The sequence below is a fragment of the Thermobia domestica genome, unplaced genomic scaffold, assembly GCF_964235325.1.
Source record: "Thermobia domestica unplaced genomic scaffold, izTheDome1.hap1.1 HAP1_SCAFFOLD_1534, whole genome shotgun sequence".
Taxonomy (NCBI): Eukaryota; Metazoa; Arthropoda; class Insecta; order Zygentoma; family Lepismatidae; genus Thermobia; species Thermobia domestica.
Window position 1 is genome coordinate 6,337 of NW_027657244.1, and position 22,590 is coordinate 28,926.

Here is a 22,590-nt window from a genome sequence, read left to right on the forward strand (position 1 = left end):
AATACATTCCGTGTTAAGTATAGTAGTAGGTGCACACGGATCGGAAATCAGGTTATTTTAATGTGCCGTGCAAATAAACAGGCTGTTAGTGTAAGAAATAGTGGGTATAACGCTTAGAATATCGATTAATCGCTATGAAATAATGTTGATAAATTATCTCTTGAAAGTACTATAAAATTAATGTTTCTAGTATTTTCGTACTTGAAGGATAATGAAATTTGAAAAAGAGATGCCAACAGCACCTGGTGTTCCCAGGCGGTCACCCATCCAAGTACTGACCAGGCCCGATGCTGCTTGACTTCGGTGATCGGACGAGAACCGGTATATTCAGCATGGTATGGCCGTTGGCAACTACCTTTTCTTCAATGTCCTGTTAAGGAAGTATGTTTTAAGTAAGAATTGACATTATTAACTATAAAGGCAAGCATATTAACGTCGTTAACATTACTTGGAATATACTAATATTCGAATAAATATTTGAATGTTCGAATGATGAGTGATTCGGATGTTCATAGTGCCACTATGTCCTATCGAGTTTACTATCACGAACCACGTATGAAATTGTATATAAATAAATAAAAATAAATCCTTTATTAAGTATTGATTACAGGAAAAAGGCAAACTTACATTCTTTAATGTACACAATGAAATGTATGAAAGATATTTTTAAGATATGTTTCACTTACCCTTTATAACGCAAGGTAGTTTTCAGTGTAGCATCCTCTTCAGCTGCGAGATAACGTAAGGCAGATGATCATTCAGTCGTGAAGCACTAAAATGTAATATACATTTTAACTATTATCGATAAGAATTATTTACTGCAGGGATGCAAATAAAGTGAGGCAAATTAGTAAATAAAAACCGATACTGTAACTGATAATGTAATTACGTATCTGTATTAGTTGTATATACAGTAATCGCACGATTATCCGCGGAGTTGGATGTTGGCATAATCGCGCATAATCAGCAGTATGAGCAGAAAAGGGAAATGAAATGAAATCTTTAGATTTACGTCGCATACTTATACCGGTTACGCTAAAGGAGACGGTGATGATGAGTACTGAATGAAGAAAGTGGGAGGAAACGGGAGAAACCCGAGAAAACCCATGAGCACGGTCTTTATGCACGACAAAGTTCACACGGCACGAGCTGGGATTGAACCAGGGACCCCAAGCACCGGAGGCCAAAAAAGGGACAAAAAGTCTTTCGTGCAACTTTCGTTTTCGGTAAAAAGTTTACACATAATTTAGAAAGAGTAGTTTTCTGGTCTTTTTATTTCACAAGTTGGTTCATGTCTATATTTTTTACATGCATAAAAAATTTTTCAACTCCCTTGCTTAGTTCCTGTTAAAGACCTCTACCTCTGATTGTATTTTTTGCACATATTCTTATTGTTTTCAGACAACATTTCTAAGAGCGTAATTTATCGTCAGCAAGAAAAGAAAAGGAAAGCCTCGGATAGTGGAATGTGTACTGTATATATATATATATATATATATATATATATATATATATATATATATATATATATATATATATATATATATACGTATTAGTATATAGTTTTATTTTATACGTCTCCTATTATTACACAATGTGCAGATATTGTGAAAGCGCAAGTAAATATGTATAACTCCCCGTTCTGCACTTAATAACTTGAAAGAAGTTCGGGGAAGGTAGTGTAACAGAAAGTGCAAACAGAAATGAGGGTTTACAGGCATTTAATATTATTCCGTAGTAGTATGATTTTTTGTAAAATATATATATATATATATATATATATATATATATATATATATATATATATATATATATATATATATATATATATAAAAACATACATATTCAATGATATAGTAAGAGGTTAGCAGCACTGATAGAACTGCAGAAAGTACAAAACCGTTAATAAGAAAGAGAGAGAGATGGTGGCCGCTTTTGTGCTTTTCATTGGCTAATTCCGAATTGCGCGCGAATACGTACGAGATTTCTTTCTTTTTCCTCTTCGCAGCCCAGATGTTGCCAATTAGAAGTTTTTAGTACTACATTTGTATGAAAATGTTGCCTTTAAGAAATGTGGTTTGCATACGGAGAAAAGAGCAAAATGAATATTTATCTTAGTGGGCATGAAAAAAGACGAAACATTTTGCAAGATGGACACACGAACTTCCTTAATGCAGGCGTTCAGTACATTATTGTAAAGAAAAAAACACTAAAAAGAATTACTTCAATATCCCTAGCAACATTCAACAATTCATAGAGAAAAATCTTTATTTTGAGAACAATGGAAAACTATGTAATTGTAGATAACTACTAAATTTAATGATTAAGGAAAACGTTTAGGCCCGGCCCTTCAGAAAGAAAGTGCACAGAATTTTCTCTCATGGAAGCAATTGCAAAATCAACATTTTGTTTGCAGTTATAATTAGAGGATCTATATACAGGGTGTTCGAAAAAGAATGTATCCTCTTGAAAGAAAATATTCTCTGGGCCCCTAATCCTTTATATACCGAAAGGAAGTTTGTATAGCATTTTTTCTTACCTTCGTTAGAAGAATTGAAAGTGACTACTATCGTGACACGGGAGATATTTGATCGATAGTCGAATTACTCCCATGCTCGAATGAACACGTCTCTTGTAAGGAGAGGAAAGGCTTCTGTGATCCGCTATCGCAGCTGTGTCATATCTGCAGAGAATGTTAGGACACAAACGTGATCTTTGAGAGCCTCGTGAAAAGAAGTCGCATAGTATCATGTGTGGAGACATCGGGGCCATCTGAAGAACGCTTCATCATTAGGACCAAGGGCGAGTTACGAAACACTCTGGGATATATTTATTAACATAACTTCTCGTCATTCTGCAAGTGTGGTGGAGCTCCATCCTATTGGAAAAGGAAACCTCGGGAGCCCTCTTCATGTGTAGGTATCGTTCACATCTGAAGCATGTGAAGATAGATTACTGTACTATCGTGTACCTAAAATCATTTTCTACGAATACGAACATGTCTACACTGAAGGCAGTGCAGCTCTTTTTCTCTTTTTTTTTTGGTCATGTATTGTAACGCGGGGCAATGCACACAATAACATGTAATGTTGTGTATCATCATAAAGGGCCAGGGCGATGATTGGATCTTGATGGACGTGGAGAACTGATAGGTGATGTGAGTGGTATTGTGATCTATGGTTGTATGTTTACTGATGAATGCATAAGGAGAGGTGAAGGGGTTGCCTTTTTTTTTATGTCGATCGGCAGGGAAGCGATTGGGAAACTTTTGACTTTGTTTTTCAACCGAATATATTGATTGAATAGGTCGCCGACAATTTTACGGGGCGTCACGTCGTTGCCTTTTTCATGTCGATCGCGAGCGAAGCGAGCGTTTTTTTTTTTTTTTTTTTTTACCGACAATATGTATTGAATCGGTTGCCAACACCTTTAGGGGCGCGTCACGTCCTTCTTTCTGTGCTGATCGCGAGCGAAGCGAGCGCGAAATTTTTGACTTTTTTTTTTTTTTTTTACCCACAATATTTATTCAATCGGTCGCCAACACTTTTAGGGGTGCGTCACGTCCTCTTTTCTCTGCTGATCGCGAGCGAAGCGAGCGCGAAATTTTGACCTTTTTTTCTCTTTTTAATTCTTTTTTTTTTCTTTAAGAAAAAATATTGATTTCATAGGTCGCCAACATTTTTACGGGATGGAACATCGTTTATTTGTTTTTCCAACCGTCTTTCTGTCTTGAGCCCCCGCCAAGTTAACTTTATGGTGGACAAAAACTATGTGCGGTGGGTTACCGCGGGGTTCTCTCCGTTTCCTCCCACTTTCTTCATTCCACCACCATTTCAATCATTTCTCATAATCAGCGCCTCTTTTAGCCTAAGCGGCATAACGTGGGACGTAAAACAAAGATTTCCTTTAGTTGCTTTCTGTCTTGATTACGAGCGCGAAATTTTTTACTTTTTTTTTCTTTCTTTTGATATTATTCATTTAATAGGACGGCAACACCTTTACGGGCCGCCGCGTCGTCGTTTACACTTCTTCAGCCCATATTCTTTCTGCTTGTTCGTTTTCCGGCATCTTGTTATCACCGCCCGCGGGAATGCCTATGTCTTTCATCGCTTTTTGAAGCAAATCTTTAATAAATATGCACTCTCACATTTCTACTAATATGCATACCACAGTGGATAGACTGTAACTAGGAAAGCAGAAGCCTGCATATCATATTATTTAACAGTTGAAAGTGAACTGCCATTTTAAGTTTGATTTTGATCAGATGAGTGCAGTTCAACTCGTCGACAATTGTGAAGATTCTCGAGGTTAGGGACCATCCATTTTGTGCTTTGTAATGAAAATGGCTGCAGCCAAACTTCTCTGATCTGAATGAAACTTGGCATGATGATACATCTTGACCTGCTCTACAAGTTTATTTAGTATTTTCCGTTGCGCAGGCTTTTGCTTCTCCAGGTTCTCCCATGGAACTGAGAAACGTATTCAGTCGAACTTCTGCGGTAAGTCAGTATATCATCCTGAGAAGTTTGATCGAGATAGCAGAGGTTCGACTATTCGTTTTTCAATTCCATGTGATATTACAACACGGTGAACTAAATTTATATAGAAACACTTTGATTTTGTTTTGTTTTTTGCTAGCATTAAACTGAGAAAATGTTATTGAATAGACAGAGAACACCACTCAAAGAAAAGTACATCATAAGAATATATATATGGTTGCTGTGGTTCTCGGTTTAATTTGCTAGTTAAGAAACTTGCTCTAAATAAGTACATCTTACAGGTGAAAAACTAAGCCAGGCGATAGAATTAAATATAAAGTTATACACTTTTATTTTACGTTTACTAGTGTTGGGTTACTACTGTAAAATAAGTCAGTATATATGAAAGATAACTGTATTAGGTACTATTTTCCACCGGCGGTGTATTCTTGCATAGTGTACTTAATGTTTACAAGCGGGGCGCTACTAGTATGGATGCATGACAAGTGCTATTGAAACTCGAAAACTAACTGGTTTCCACTACCCTTGCTTATACGTATACCCGCGTCGCCTTCGCTCCTGTTCACTTTGGACGCACATTCTTGCTATCGCTCAGGCCCCCAGCTTTCTCCTGTTTTGGCTCCCTTAAATAGTATTCGTGCTTTTTATTGGCCACCTGGCAAAGCACTTGTAATGATTTTACACCAGTAACTCTAAAATACATGTGTATTACTTTATTTAATTCTGTCGTCTGCAGAATTTTTTTTTTTTTTCGTACAAATATGCCTTTTCATGCAGAACACTGAATTTTGCCTGTAAATTTTTGAGAATATGCTGTGACGAAACTTGAGCACCGTTCTTCTTTTCTTTCTTATCACGAGTCTTCTTTAGCCTAATGAGCACAATCATCACACGATAACGACTATTCTTTTCATTTAACTTGTAAACAAGTTGAACTAATAATAATAATTGATGTACAAAGGAGAAGTGTCCTACATATTTGAGGTAAAAAATAAAATAAATATACTTCTACTTCATCCGTGTTTACAAAGTTAAATGTTATCGATTTACAAAAAATGGTCACCTATCCACACACTGACCAGGCTCGACACTGCTTGACCATACATATTAAAACATCGGTCCCACTGAATACACAAGTAGTAAGCACATTCACATAAAAATAATTAGGATTACAGTATATAAAATGTGTTAATTAAAATAGCAAATGCCTTACCTTATCACAGGCGATCCAAAGCCACTGCACATCATCTGCTACGCACACTATATTCCTCCAATATTTCACTCACTTCCTATATCACGCAACAGAAAATATTAATAAAATTCACTTAGCAACATTTTCATTTTTAATCAACAATACGTATAACAATTAAGAATAAAATTAATTGTGAGCACATTGTTATAATTAGAATACTGTTTTTATTCGTTTACAAATATGGGATTAATATAGAGCTGGCAGCAACAATATATACAACTCATCCTGTATGTATCGTAAATCCTAACTTGAGAAGACATCTCTGACGCAAACAATGAGACAAGAAATCAAATACTATATCCGACACATTTGGGGTTTATTGAACTTCAATGTTGGAAGATACCACCTTGTCGGTAGTACAAATGTAATATCCTTACAACACGCGGAACTTTTGCCAGGCATATCTAGGAATTTGGGAAGATTAATTGATATCCTTAATGTGCAATGTATGATTATGACGCATTGTTATGTACACGCAGACGGAACCAGGACAATCTATAGATGACATTTGCACTGTGTTTGGACAATTTGTTCGCAGAAAGTAACCGTTTTTGTCTATGAATACTTGAGAACATGGAAGGTATGAGATATACATTTTATGCGCAAATATTATAATACAAATCATTGTTAGTTTGGTGGATGCGTGAAAGAAAGAAAAGGAGTAGATTTTTGCAGACGTCCGGATATAAAGCGAGAACTGAGAATACGCATCTATAACATCTATTTTCTTTGTGTTAATGATATCGATGAACTAAACGGGGAAACTAAAATACAACTGTTTGCAGTATAATTCGAAGTATAGTCAAGTGCAGAGGCGTACTCACGGGGTGTCCACCGGGTGCGGACTCCTCGCAAAAGTTCCTAAGTGAACATACATTTGCAGACTTTCTCATTAAATGTAGTTATTAACAGGGAAAATATTGATGTATCATCAATATAAATCTGATCTTACACTTCATCTGTACTCTGTCTGTATCATGTTTTTGTGAAAAAGTAAGTGGAATATTTATCGTGTTTTCGAATGCAGAATAATAGTATATAGACATAGTGGCTTGTAGTATTGGAACCTTGCCCCCCGAAGCTTGGATCCCTTAGAAGAAAAAAAAAATGCATGCGCGCCTGGTGAAATGGTTAACGAATTCAGTTCACTCGATGAATCGACAGATAGTAATACACATTTCGACAGATCGACAGCATTCGACAGATACAGACATATGAAAGTAGCACAAGAATTAGGCGAAAGTCCGTGCGTTTCCTCAATTCACGTAGGAAACAACAGAAAATATCAACTACCATAAAATAATCCGTATATATATTTAATTTATTTGGAATAAAATAAATATAGAAACAACCTGTTCATACATAACTACGGTAAGTGCGTTAATTGCTAACGTAAGAACAAATATGAAACAAGGCACAAAATAAAAAAGAAAAATAAAGTTAAAGGGAATAAATATTTAGGCTTGATTGTCATTCGTATTAAGAAGCTGGGTAATAAAATGTTAAAATCTACAGAAAATTATGAAATTAAATCAGGATTTGAAATAAAAGTCTATACATTGGAAGTAGGCCAGGGAGTTTGCAAGGCAGATGTGTGCGACACGCGTTACTTTATAGATTCCCTTCATTGAACTATAGTAAGCAGTACGAAGATGGTACTTTGCGTATAATCACAGGAAGGATTGAAGTTAATTACCATGGTAATATAATTATTTATTGATAAGTATTTCCATGTTAAATTATGAAAATTATAAGCACAAGGAGGGTGAAAAAGTAGTGTGACCGACTTAGCAATGACTGAAACATAAAATAGAAAAGCGAATAAAAACAAATGCCTTTTGAGTTATGTGGAATAAAGTTTCTTCTAGCCAGTAAGGAAGAATAGGATCTGGTGCATTCATTGAATACCTGAAAAAAATCGTTTATCAAAATAGAAGGAAACACACTTATCGTTGTGGCAACTACGAACTTCTGTTTACCTCAGCCCGCCTCAGCAAGTGCTTTCTATCCGGTCCGCGCTCCGTAACCAAACTCAACGCTGCCTGCCAGCGAAAATTTCATTCTTCAGTATCGTTGAGTTTATTGCAGAAAGCAATGGCAGATACGGCATCAGCACCTGCAGCCCCGGCACAGGCTTCTCCTAAGAAGTCTGCAAAGCCTAAGAAACCAAAAACAACACCTTCTCATCCAAGAACATCAGAAATGGTGAACAACGCCATCAAGAATTTGAAGGAAAGGGGAGGAAGTTCACTGCAAGCTATTAAGAAATACATCTCTCAGAACTACAAAGTGGATGCCGAGAAGCTTGCTCCATTTATCAAGAAATACTTGAGAAGTGCAGTTGCTTCTGGGTCTTTGGTTCAGACCAAGGGAAAAGGTGCATCTGGATCGTTTAAGCTTAGTGCTTCATCGCTGAAGGAGAAGCCTGAAGGTGGATCTTCAACCAAGGCGAAACGATCAGCATCAAAGGAGAAGAAGCCTGCGAAAAAGCCAGCAGCTAAACGTCCCAAGAAGACTGGTGAAAAGAAAAAGGCTGCTGCTCCCAAACCTAAGAAATCACCATCTAAAGTGAAGAAGGCAAAAACTCCCAAGAAGCCAAAGGCCCCGAAGCCAAAGAAGGCTACAGCAAAACCGAAAAGTGCTAAGAAGGCTGCACCAAAGAAGAAGTAAATGTGTCAGTAAATCATCTGACATTTTAAAACGGCTCTTTTTAGAGCCATCAAATACTTTGAGAAGAGTAAAATTGTGCTTTTCCTATCATTATCACATGTTCATTCATAGCAATGTATAGTATACACGCAAGGGACTTTGAGTTTTCTTTTTAACCGAAGCACTTCTTGATGTAAGTGCTTTATAACAGAGGGGAATTGAGGGTGGGGAAAGAAAGCTTTCACGGGTGTCAAGAATGGTGTACTCGAAAAAAAATGGGGAACACATTACGTAATGTCAATTTGTGATCACTTACTTTTTCCTTGTTCCTATCTTCAAGTAGCGAAACAGTACAGAAAACGCACTTAATGCATTTGTTAGAAAAACTTTTGCAGGCTGACTGGGTTCGATTCTCGGTGGGAGCTCAAATGTTTCGCATTGCACGTTAATAAGTAGGTCCACGTTTGAAACAGCCTTGCTGCTGAAAGGGACACTAAACTAAAATCAACTCTTTTCAAGGCTGGGGTGAAAGAAATGTTCGAACTTATTACAACTCGTGAAAGTGAAGTAGACTGTTTCAATTTAACGTCGTACTATTATGATTTTTATGATAAAGGAGACGGGTGATTACGCCTAATGAATGATGGAAATACTGGTGTAATGAGAAAGTGTTAGGAAAAGGGAACACGCTAATAACCACGGATACCGTCTTATAATTCGTAATATTGCTATAAAGAAAAATAGTAACACCAGCAGAAATGTAGGTGTACAATTGAACTGATGTTAAGTACAAACAGACACTTAAAGAAAGTTTAGTTTAACGTTTGCATTCAACAGCAGCGACCTCTGAGAAAATATTACTTTTGCTACCTTGGAAGAAGTACATATTTCGCCTGCGAGTTCTATGAGATTAATAACGTTGAGAAGGGCAAACAGTGGTTGAATCGAAGTTAACTTATGCAACATATGGCAAAATCGAATCCTTGACCACATAAAACGAAGATAATCAATCGGTAAACATAGGGGAAAACTAAAGAATATACTTGAAAGATAGGATGATATACGAAACGAGAGGAAAACGAAGGTAGATGTATTAACTATGCAACATACGGCGTGAGAATTTAAAAAAAAAAGATAACAAGTATGGACAAGATCCTTGTTAGGATAACAGCATCTCTAAGTAGTGTATTGGTCCTAAAAAGGACCGTTTTTGAACTCAGTGCCAGAACTTCAAACTTAAGCACGTTCCCCACGGATGCGGCGAGCAAGCTGAATGTCCTTAGGCATGATTGTGACTCTCTTTGCGTGAATAGCACACAAGTTGGTGTCTTCGAAAAGCCCTACAAGGTAAGCTTCACTTGCCTCCTGTAAAGCCATGACAGCTGAGCTTTGGAAGCGAAGATCTGTCTTGAAATCTTGTGCAATTTCTCGGACGAGTCGTTGGAAGGGCAGCTTGCGGATGAGCAATTCAGTGCTCTTCTGGTAACGACGAATTTCTCGGAGAGCCACAGTACCAGGCCTGTAACGATGGGGCTTTTTCACTCCACCGGTAGCTGGAGCACTCTTTCTTGCAGCTTTGGTGGCAAGCTGCTTTCGAGGAGCTTTGCCTCCAGTAGATTTCCTAGCTGTCTGCTTGGTACGTGCCATTGCAACTGTCACGACTTGTTTCAAATAATTGCGCGCTGAATGAAGTCAAGTTATATAAAGAGCAAAACCGTTAAATCAAGCTATTTCTCATTGGATAAAGTCAGTCGAAAAGGACAGTTCTCATTGGCTTAGACACGTTTTGTGTTTTTCCTCCGTGCTTTCCCTGCATGATCGAAGGAACAAAACCACGAGTCTTGGGCTGCTTGGGCTTGTATTTCTCGTGTGTGGTGAGCGAAGCAGTAACATATCGAAATGACAGGACGTGGAAAAGGAGGCAAGGGTCTTGGCAAAGGAGGTGCCAAGCGCCACCGTAAAGTTCTTCGTGACAACATCCAGGGTATCACCAAACCCGCTATTAGGCGTCTTGCTCGCCGTGGTGGTGTGAAGCGTATCTCTGGTCTCATTTATGAAGAGACCCGAGGAGTATTGAAAGTATTCCTGGAGAACGTAATCAGAGATGCTGTTACATACACAGAACACGCCAAGAGGAAGACAGTGACAGCTATGGATGTTGTGTATGCCTTGAAGAGGCAAGGAAGAACCCTGTACGGTTTCGGAGGTTAAGTTGGGGTTCCTCCTATTTTGGATATAAAATTGGCATAAACGGCTCTTTTCAGAGCCAACAAATTTATATAAAGGGAAAGATTTACTTTGTGCGATTTTCTGTTAGATTATAAGAATTCGTGTAACTACATTAAAGCCTTTTGATGCACACAAAATTACAGACGTAGAGAGATTAATTTGAGAAAATCATACGTTTTTTTTTACATTATGTACGTTCATGTATACGTATTCATATGTAGCAGTATTAATGCTGGAGAAGGGGTTCTGGTTGGAAATTGGCGATTTGTTGGAAGTAGCGAGCATGAGAGATGCGAAACGCAAGTCGGAATTTCTGTTCTGACAGTAGGATGTACGTATAGAGGCTTATACAACTTCTATACTGTGCTGTGAGGGGCGAATAATGCGTTAGAAACCTGAATCTTGTCCTTTATCTTGTTTACGTGGTCTTGGGTTCGATTTTTTTCTTTTGCGGTAGTGTCTATTGTGATTTACATGTAAATTAATGACACTTCGTAGCGGGTTAGTAAAATAAAGAGTAATACAAATATGAGATGTAGGTTAATGCATTGTATACTTCACATTATTTACTAAAGAAAGGCAGTAGTTACAAGAAACCTAGGCTCGCTCGTTGGGCACAGTAGCAAATGAGTTCTGAGATCAGAGAATAAGAGTAGTTGCGTATTACAAACCATATACATATAACACATATCACACAAATATGAATATCGACCTTGCAAAGAATAAATCGTACTTAAGTGTGCATTTAATGTCATTACTATGTTGCAAAAGAAATTTAGGAAAGTTTTTTGATCCGCTCTGTTCATGATGTCATTGGGGCATAGTAATGAACAATAATAAATGTCGAGAACATATTGAACAGAGTAATTTCAGCCAAGCCAACGCAAGAGAGAAACATGAGTGCTTTAAGAATGTTGGAAATTCCTTTGTCTAGCATGAAGTACATGAGAATATGTGGTATGAGGTTTTCTTCCATTGCTGAGAATCTGGGCTCGACTGTCCTGTCCTCTGGGTAATATGAGCCCGATGTACGCAAATATCAAAAAAATGTAGCTAGCGACAATACAAAAGGTAATGATCTTATAATTAATAATGTAGTGGGAACTAAGCACATCGCTGTTTGGAGTATTCTAAAGATAGTGTGACTTCCTATGGGCTTCAATTACGATCGACGACTACACATACTAATTAATCGAATAGCAGCGAGAATTTCGAATGACACTAAGCAACTATCTCAGACACTTTTGATGAGTCTGTATATCGAAAACAATTCATTTCAATCGTAAATCTCCTCTATAAAGGGGTTTGTGGCCCTCATAAGGGCCGATTTGTATGAGATATAGGTCTTACATTTATGCCTTCTTCTCAGTTTTCTTGGGCAGAAGTACAGCTTGAATGTTGGGCAAAACACCACCCTGAGCGATTGTAACTCCAGACAACAACTTGTTTAATTCCTCGTCGTTACGGATAGCTAACTGCAGATGACGTGGAATAATCCTAGTCTTCTTGTTGTCACGAGCAGCGTTGCCTGCCAACTCAAGAACTTCAGCTGCCAGGTATTCCATGACTGCAGCCAAATACACGGGAGCGCCAGCACCAACTCGTTCGGCATAGTTACCCTTTCGCAAAAGACGATGGATTCTGCCTACTGGGAATTGAAGGCCAGCCCTGCTGGAGCGGGACTTGCTCTTTCCCTTGACTTTTCCACCTTTGCCGCGACCAGACATTGTTCAATATTCTTTCGTAATAAGATGAGAGGAAAAATTGCGGCCTCCCATGAATCAAGTCAGTTTTGTTACTACTTCAAGCGTGCACCCGAGTGCATCAAATGAAAAGCAAGGCAGTTGGCGCGAATTGAAACACGTACTGTAATTTAAATGAAGTCGATAAATCGGCGGACACATCTAATTTTGCTGAACGAGTGAGTCATCATGCCACCAAAAACTAGCGGAAAGGCTGCAAAGAAGGCTGGTAAAGCCCAAAAGAATATCTCCAAGGGAGATAAGAAGAAGAAGAGGAGGAGGAAGGAGAGCTATGCCATTTACATCTACAAAGTTTTGAAGCAAGTGCATCCTGACACTGGCATATCTAGCAAAGCTATGAGTATCATGAACAGCTTTGTTAATGACATCTTCGAGCGTATTGCTGCTGAAGCTTCTCGTTTGGCCCATTACAATAAGCGGTCAACTATCACCAGCCGGGAAATCCAAACAGCTGTGCGCCTTCTTTTGCCTGGTGAACTTGCCAAGCACGCTGTAAGTGAGGGTACGAAGGCTGTTACCAAGTACACAAGCTCTAAGTAAAAATCTTCTTCAAGATTTTTCATTTCAAACGGTCCTTGTCAGGACCAACACATTATTCGAAAGAGTTAAATCACGAAATTTGCTTCATTCTGTTATGTAGAAACACCTTGAAATCCAATTTCTATATGCTGTTAGTAAAAAAGTAAAGCACATAGCGGAGATGTGTCGTGCTTGTATACGAAAGGCATTTACTCGCCGGAGATCTACACTTAGTCATAATAATTTACTTTTAAAAAGTGGTAATACATTCCGTGTTAAGTATAGTAGTAGGTGCACACGGATCGGAAATCAGGTTATTTTAATGTGCCGTGCAAATAAACAGGCTGTTAGTGTAAGAAATAGTGGGTATAACGCTTAGAATATCGATTAATCGCTATGAAATAATGTTGATAAATTATCTCTTGAAAGTACTATAAAATTAATGTTTCTAGTATTTTCGTACTTGAAGGATAATGAAATTTGAAAAAGAGATGCCAACAGCACCTGGTGTTCCCAGGCGGTCACCCATCCAAGTACTGACCAGGCCCGATGCTGCTTGACTTCGGTGATCGGACGAGAACCGGTATATTCAGCATGGTATGGCCGTTGGCAACTACCTTTTCTTCAATGTCCTGTTAAGGAAGTATGTTTTAAGTAAGAATTGACATTATTAACTATAAAGGCAAGCATATTAACGTCGTTAACATTACTTGGAATATACTAATATTCGAATAAATATTTGAATGTTCGAATGATGAGTGATTCGGATGTTCATAGTGCCACTATGTCCTATCGAGTTTACTATCACGAACCACGTATGAAATTGTATATAAATAAATAAAAATAAATCCTTTATTAAGTATTGATTACAGGAAAAAGGCAAACTTACATTCTTTAATGTACACAATGAAATGTATGAAAGATATTTTTAAGATATGTTTCACTTACCCTTTATAACGCAAGGTAGTTTTCAGTGTAGCATCCTCTTCAGCTGCGAGATAACGTAAGGCAGATGATCATTCAGTCGTGAAGCACTAAAATGTAATATACATTTTAACTATTATCGATAAGAATTATTTACTGCAGGGATGCAAATAAAGTGAGGCAAATTAGTAAATAAAAACCGATACTGTAACTGATAATGTAATTACGTATCTGTATTAGTTGTATATACAGTAATCGCACGATTATCCGCGGAGTTGGATGTTGGCATAATCGCGCATAATCAGCAGTATGAGCAGAAAAGGGAAATGAAATGAAATCTTTAGATTTACGTCGCATACTTATACCGGTTACGCTAAAGGAGACGGTGATGATGAGTACTGAATGAAGAAAGTGGGAGGAAACGGGAGAAACCCGAGAAAACCCATGAGCACGGTCTTTATGCACGACAAAGTTCACACGGCACGAGCTGGGATTGAACCAGGGACCCCAAGCACCGGAGGCCAAAAAAGGGACAAAAAGTCTTTCGTGCAACTTTCGTTTTCGGTAAAAAGTTTACACATAATTTAGAAAGAGTAGTTTTCTGGTCTTTTTATTTCACAAGTTGGTTCATGTCTATATTTTTTACATGCATAAAAAATTTTTCAACTCCCTTGCTTAGTTCCTGTTAAAGACCTCTACCTCTGATTGTATTTTTTGCACATATTCTTATTGTTTTCAGACAACATTTCTAAGAGCGTAATTTATCGTCAGCAAGAAAAGAAAAGGAAAGCCTCGGATAGTGGAATGTGTACTGTATATATATATATATATATATATATATATATATATATATATATATATATATATATATATATATATATATATATATACGTATTAGTATATAGTTTTATTTTATACGTCTCCTATTATTACACAATGTGCAGATATTGTGAAAGCGCAAGTAAATATGTATAACTCCCCGTTCTGCACTTAATAACTTGAAAGAAGTTCGGGGAAGGTAGTGTAACAGAAAGTGCAAACAGAAATGAGGGTTTACAGGCATTTAATATTATTCCGTAGTAGTATGATTTTTTGTAAAATATATATATATATATATATATATATATATATATATATATATATATATATATATATATATATATATATATATATATATATAACATACATATTCAATGATATAGTAAGAGGTTAGCAGCACTGATAGAACTGCAGAAAGTACAAAACCGTTAATAAGAAAGAGAGAGAGATGGTGGCCGCTTTTGTGCTTTTCATTGGCTAATTCCGAATTGCGCGCGAATACGTACGAGATTTCTTTCTTTTTCCTCTTCGCAGCCCAGATGTTGCCAATTAGAAGTTTTTAGTACTACATTTGTATGAAAATGTTGCCTTTAAGAAATGTGGTTTGCATACGGAGAAAAGAGCAAAATGAATATTTATCTTAGTGGGCATGAAAAAAGACGAAACATTTTGCAAGATGGACACACGAACTTCCTTAATGCAGGCGTTCAGTACATTATTGTAAAGAAAAAAACACTAAAAAGAATTACTTCAATATCCCTAGCAACATTCAACAATTCATAGAGAAAAATCTTTATTTTGAGAACAATGGAAAACTATGTAATTGTAGATAACTACTAAATTTAATGATTAAGGAAAACGTTTAGGCCCGGCCCTTCAGAAAGAAAGTGCACAGAATTTTCTCTCATGGAAGCAATTGCAAAATCAACATTTTGTTTGCAGTTATAATTAGAGGATCTATATACAGGGTGTTCGAAAAAGAATGTATCCTCTTGAAAGAAAATATTCTCTGGGCCCCTAATCCTTTATATACCGAAAGGAAGTTTGTATAGCATTTTTTCTTACCTTCGTTAGAAGAATTGAAAGTGACTACTATCGTGACACGGGAGATATTTGATCGATAGTCGAATTACTCCCATGCTCGAATGAACACGTCTCTTGTAAGGAGAGGAAAGGCTTCTGTGATCCGCTATCGCAGCTGTGTCATATCTGCAGAGAATGTTAGGACACAAACGTGATCTTTGAGAGCCTCGTGAAAAGAAGTCGCATAGTATCATGTGTGGAGACATCGGGGCCATCTGAAGAACGCTTCATCATTAGGACCAAGGGCGAGTTACGAAACACTCTGGGATATATTTATTAACATAACTTCTCGTCATTCTGCAAGTGTGGTGGAGCTCCATCCTATTGGAAAAGGAAACCTCGGGAGCCCTCTTCATGTGTAGGTATCGTTCACATCTGAAGCATGTGAAGATAGATTACTGTACTATCGTGTACCTAAAATCATTTTCTACGAATACGAACATGTCTACACTGAAGGCAGTGCAGCTCTTTTTCTCTTTTTTTTTTGGTCATGTATTGTAACGCGGGGCAATGCACACAATAACATGTAATGTTGTGTATCATCATAAAGGGCCAGGGCGATGATTGGATCTTGATGGACGTGGAGAACTGATAGGTGATGTGAGTGGTATTGTGATCTATGGTTGTATGTTTACTGATGAATGCATAAGGAGAGGTGAAGGGGTTGCCTTTTTTTTTATGTCGATCGGCAGGGAAGCGATTGGGAAACTTTTGACTTTGTTTTTCAACCGAATATATTGATTGAATAGGTCGCCGACAATTTTACGGGGCGTCACGTCGTTGCCTTTTTCATGTCGATCGCGAGCGAAGCGAGCGTTTTTTTTTTTTTTTTTTTTTACCGACAATATGTATTGAATCGGTTGCCAACACCTTTAGGGGCGCGTCACGTCCTTCTTTCTGTGCTGATCGCGAGCGAAGCGAGCGCGAAATTTTTGACTTTTTTTTTTTTTTTTTTACCCACAATATTTATTCAATCGGTCGCCAACACTTTTAGGGGTGCGTCACGTCCTCTTTTCTCTGCTGATCGCGAGCGAAGCGAGCGCGAAATTTTGACCTTTTTTTCTCTTTTTAATTCTTTTTTTTTTCTTTAAGAAAAAATATTGATTTCATAGGTCGCCAACATTTTTACGGGATGGAACATCGTTTATTTGTTTTTCCAACCGTCTTTCTGTCTTGAGCCCCCGCCAAGTTAACTTTATGGTGGACAAAAACTATGTGCGGTGGGTTACCGCGGGGTTCTCCCGTTTCCTCCCACTTTCTTCATTCCACCACCATTTCAATCATTTCTCATAATCAGCGCCTCTTTTAGCCTAAGCGGCATAACGTGGGACGTAAAACAAAGATTTCCTTTAGTTGCTTTCTGTCTTGATTACGAGCGCGAAATTTTTTACTTTTTTTTTCTTTCTTTTGATATTATTCATTTAATAGGACGGCAACACCTTTACGGGCCGCCGCGTCGTCGTTTACACTTCTTCAGCCCATATTCTTTCTGCTTGTTCGTTTTCCGGCATCTTGTTATCACCGCCCGCGGGAATGCCTATGTCTTTCATCGCTTTTTGAAGCAAATCTTTAATAAATATGCACTCTCACATTTCTACTAATATGCATACCACAGTGGATAGACTGTAACTAGGAAAGCAGAAGCCTGCATATCATATTATTTAACAGTTGAAAGTGAACTGCCATTTTAAGTTTGATTTTGATCAGATGAGTGCAGTTCAACTCGTCGACAATTGTGAAGATTCTCGAGGTTAGGGACCATCCATTTTGTGCTTTGTAATGAAAATGGCTGCAGCCAAACTTCTCTGATCTGAATGAAACTTGGCATGATGATACATCTTGACCTGCTCTACAAGTTTATTTAGTATTTTCCGTTGCGCAGGCTTTTGCTTCTCCAGGTTCTCCCATGGAACTGAGAAACGTATTCAGTCGAACTTCTGCGGTAAGTCAGTATATCATCCTGAGAAGTTTGATCGAGATAGCAGAGGTTCGACTATTCGTTTTTCAATTCCATGTGATATTACAACACGGTGAACTAAATTTATATAGAAACACTTTGATTTTGTTTTGTTTTTTGCTAGCATTAAACTGAGAAAATGTTATTGAATAGACAGAGAACACCACTCAAAGAAAAGTACATCATAAGAATATATATATGGTTGCTGTGGTTCTCGGTTTAATTTGCTAGTTAAGAAACTTGCTCTAAATAAGTACATCTTACAGGTGAAAAACTAAGCCAGGCGATAGAATTAAATATAAAGTTATACACTTTTATTTTACGTTTACTAGTGTTGGGTTACTACTGTAAAATAAGTCAGTATATATGAAAGATAACTGTATTAGGTACTATTTTCCACCGGCGGTGTATTCTTGCATAGTGTACTTAATGTTTACAAGCGGGGCGCTACTAGTATGGATGCATGACAAGTGCTATTGAAACTCGAAAACTAACTGGTTTCCACTACCCTTGCTTATACGTATACCCGCGTCGCCTTCGCTCCTGTTCACTTTGGACGCACATTCTTGCTATCGCTCAGGCCCCCAGCTTTCTCCTGTTTTGGCTCCCTTAAATAGTATTCGTGCTTTTTATTGGCCACCTGGCAAAGCACTTGTAATGATTTTACACCAGTAACTCTAAAATACATGTGTATTACTTTATTTAATTCTGTCGTCTGCAGAATTTTTTTTTTTTTTCGTACAAATATGCCTTTTCATGCAGAACACTGAATTTTGCCTGTAAATTTTTGAGAATATGCTGTGACGAAACTTGAGCACCGTTCTTCTTTTCTTTCTTATCACGAGTCTTCTTTAGCCTAATGAGCACAATCATCACACGATAACGACTATTCTTTTCATTTAACTTGTAAACAAGTTGAACTAATAATAATAATTGATGTACAAAGGAGAAGTGTCCTACATATTTGAGGTAAAAAATAAAATAAATATACTTCTACTTCATCCGTGTTTACAAAGTTAAATGTTATCGATTTACAAAAAATGGTCACCTATCCACACACTGACCAGGCTCGACACTGCTTGACCATACATATTAAAACATCGGTCCCACTGAATACACAAGTAGTAAGCACATTCACATAAAAATAATTAGGATTACAGTATATAAAATGTGTTAATTAAAATAGCAAATGCCTTACCTTATCACAGGCGATCCAAAGCCACTGCACATCATCTGCTACGCACACTATATTCCTCCAATATTTCACTCACTTCCTATATCACGCAACAGAAAATATTAATAAAATTCACTTAGCAACATTTTCATTTTTAATCAACAATACGTATAACAATTAAGAATAAAATTAATTGTGAGCACATTGTTATAATTAGAATACTGTTTTTATTCGTTTACAAATATGGGATTAATATAGAGCTGGCAGCAACAATATATACAACTCATCCTGTATGTATCGTAAATCCTAACTTGAGAAGACATCTCTGACGCAAACAATGAGACAAGAAATCAAATACTATATCCGACACATTTGGGGTTTATTGAACTTCAATGTTGGAAGATACCACCTTGTCGGTAGTACAAATGTAATATCCTTACAACACGCGGAACTTTTGCCAGGCATATCTAGGAATTTGGGAAGATTAATTGATATCCTTAATGTGCAATGTATGATTATGACGCATTGTTATGTACACGCAGACGGAACCAGGACAATCTATAGATGACATTTGCACTGTGTTTGGACAATTTGTTCGCAGAAAGTAACCGTTTTTGTCTATGAATACTTGAGAACATGGAAGGTATGAGATATACATTTTATGCGCAAATATTATAATACAAATCATTGTTAGTTTGGTGGATGCGTGAAAGAAAGAAAAGGAGTAGATTTTTGCAGACGTCCGGATATAAAGCGAGAACTGAGAATACGCATCTATAACATCTATTTTCTTTGTGTTAATGATATCGATGAACTAAACGGGGAAACTAAAATACAACTGTTTGCAGTATAATTCGAAGTATAGTCAAGTGCAGAGGCGTACTCACGGGGTGTCCACCGGGTGCGGACTCCTCGCAAAAGTTCCTAAGTGAACATACATTTGCAGACTTTCTCATTAAATGTAGTTATTAACAGGGAAAATATTGATGTATCATCAATATAAATCTGATCTTACACTTCATCTGTACTCTGTCTGTATCATGTTTTTGTGAAAAAGTAAGTGGAATATTTATCGTGTTTTCGAATGCAGAATAATAGTATATAGACATAGTGGCTTGTAGTATTGGAACCTTGCCCCCCGAAGCTTGGATCCCTTAGAAGAAAAAAAAAATGCATGCGCGCCTGGTGAAATGGTTAACGAATTCAGTTCACTCGATGAATCGACAGATAGTAATACACATTTCGACAGATCGACAGCATTCGACAGATACAGACATATGAAAGTAGCACAAGAATTAGGCGAAAGTCCGTGCGTTTCCTCAATTCACGTAGGAAACAACAGAAAATATCAACTACCATAAAATAATCCGTATATATTTAATTTATTTGGAATAAAATAAATATAGAAACAACCTGTTCATACATAACTACGGTAAGTGCGTTAATTGCTAACGTAAGAACAAATATGAAACAAGGCACAAAATAAAAAAGAAAAATAAAGTTAAAGGGAATAAATATTTAGGCTTGATTGTCATTCGTATTAAGAAGCTGGGTAATAAAATGTTAAAATCTACAGAAAATTATGAAATTAAATCAGGATTTGAAATAAAAGTCTATACATTGGAAGTAGGCCAGGGAGTTTGCAAGGCAGATGTGTGCGACACGCGTTACTTTATAGATTCCCTTCATTGAACTATAGTAAGCAGTACGAAGATGGTACTTTGCGTATAATCACAGGAAGGATTGAAGTTAATTACCATGGTAATATAATTATTTATTGATAAGTATTTCCATGTTAAATTATGAAAATTATAAGCACAAGGAGGGTGAAAAAGTAGTGTGACCGACTTAGCAATGACTGAAACATAAAATAGAAAAGCGAATAAAAACAAATGCCTTTTGAGTTATGTGGAATAAAGTTTCTTCTAGCCAGTAAGGAAGAATAGGATCTGGTGCATTCATTGAATACCTGAAAAAAATCGTTTATCAAAATAGAAGGAAACACACTTATCGTTGTGGCAACTACGAACTTCTGTTTACCTCAGCCCGCCTCAGCAAGTGCTTTCTATCCGGTCCGCGCTCCGTAACCAAACTCAACGCTGCCTGCCAGCGAAAATTTCATTCTTCAGTATCGTTGAGTTTATTGCAGAAAGCAATGGCAGATACGGCATCAGCACCTGCAGCCCCGGCACAGGCTTCTCCTAAGAAGTCTGCAAAGCCTAAGAAACCAAAAACAACACCTTCTCATCCAAGAACATCAGAAATGGTGAACAACGCCATCAAGAATTTGAAGGAAAGGGGAGGAAGTTCACTGCAAGCTATTAAGAAATACATCTCTCAGAACTACAAAGTGGATGCCGAGAAGCTTGCTCCATTTATCAAGAAATACTTGAGAAGTGCAGTTGCTTCTGGGTCTTTGGTTCAGACCAAGGGAAAAGGTGCATCTGGATCGTTTAAGCTTAGTGCTTCATCGCTGAAGGAGAAGCCTGAAGGTGGATCTTCAACCAAGGCGAAACGATCAGCATCAAAGGAGAAGAAGCCTGCGAAAAAGCCAGCAGCTAAACGTCCCAAGAAGACTGGTGAAAAGAAAAAGGCTGCTGCTCCCAAACCTAAGAAATCACCATCTAAAGTGAAGAAGGCAAAAACTCCCAAGAAGCCAAAGGCCCCGAAGCCAAAGAAGGCTACAGCAAAACCGAAAAGTGCTAAGAAGGCTGCACCAAAGAAGAAGTAAATGTGTCAGTAAATCATCTGACATTTTAAAACGGCTCTTTTTAGAGCCATCAAATACTTTGAGAAGAGTAAAATTGTGCTTTTCCTATCATTATCACATGTTCATTCATAGCAATGTATAGTATACACGCAAGGGACTTTGAGTTTTCTTTTTAACCGAAGCACTTCTTGATGTAAGTGCTTTATAACAGAGGGGAATTGAGGGTGGGGAAAGAAAGCTTTCACGGGTGTCAAGAATGGTGTACTCGAAAAAAAATGGGGAACACATTACGTAATGTCAATTTGTGATCACTTACTTTTTCCTTGTTCCTATCTTCAAGTAGCGAAACAGTACAGAAAACGCACTTAATGCATTTGTTAGAAAAACTTTTGCAGGCTGACTGGGTTCGATTCTCGGTGGGAGCTCAAATGTTTCGCATTGCACGTTAATAAGTAGGTCCACGTTTGAAACAGCCTTGCTGCTGAAAGGGACACTAAACTAAAATCAACTCTTTTCAAGGCTGGGGTGAAAGAAATGTTCGAACTTATTACAACTCGTGAAAGTGAAGTAGACTGTTTCAATTTAACGTCGTACTATTATGATTTTTATGATAAAGGAGACGGGTGATTACGCCTAATGAATGATGGAAATACTGGTGTAATGAGAAAGTGTTAGGAAAAGGGAACACGCTAATAACCACGGATACCGTCTTATAATTCGTAATATTGCTATAAAGAAAAATAGTAACACCAGCAGAAATGTAGGTGTACAATTGAACTGATGTTAAGTACAAACAGACACTTAAAGAAAGTTTAGTTTAACGTTTGCATTCAACAGCAGCGACCTCTGAGAAAATATTACTTTTGCTACCTTGGAAGAAGTACATATTTCGCCTGCGAGTTCTATGAGATTAATAACGTTGAGAAGGGCAAACAGTGGTTGAATCGAAGTTAACTTATGCAACATATGGCAAAATCGAATCCTTGACCACATAAAACGAAGATAATCAATC

General features: G+C 37.5%; 2 non-coding genes across 2 annotated transcripts; both read right to left on the minus strand.

Annotated features, from left to right (window-relative positions):
• Positions 1 to 230: 230 nt before the first annotated feature.
• On the minus strand, positions 231 to 349 carry LOC145677880 (5S ribosomal RNA). Its single transcript, XR_014130074.1, has one exon. It is a non-coding gene; the product is annotated as a 5S ribosomal RNA (ribosomal RNA).
• A 13,054-nt stretch (positions 350 to 13,403) lies between these two features.
• On the minus strand, positions 13,404 to 13,522 carry LOC145677881 (5S ribosomal RNA). The gene has a single exon (XR_014130075.1). It is a non-coding gene; the product is annotated as a 5S ribosomal RNA (ribosomal RNA).
• Positions 13,523 to 22,590: the final 9,068 nt, after the last annotated feature.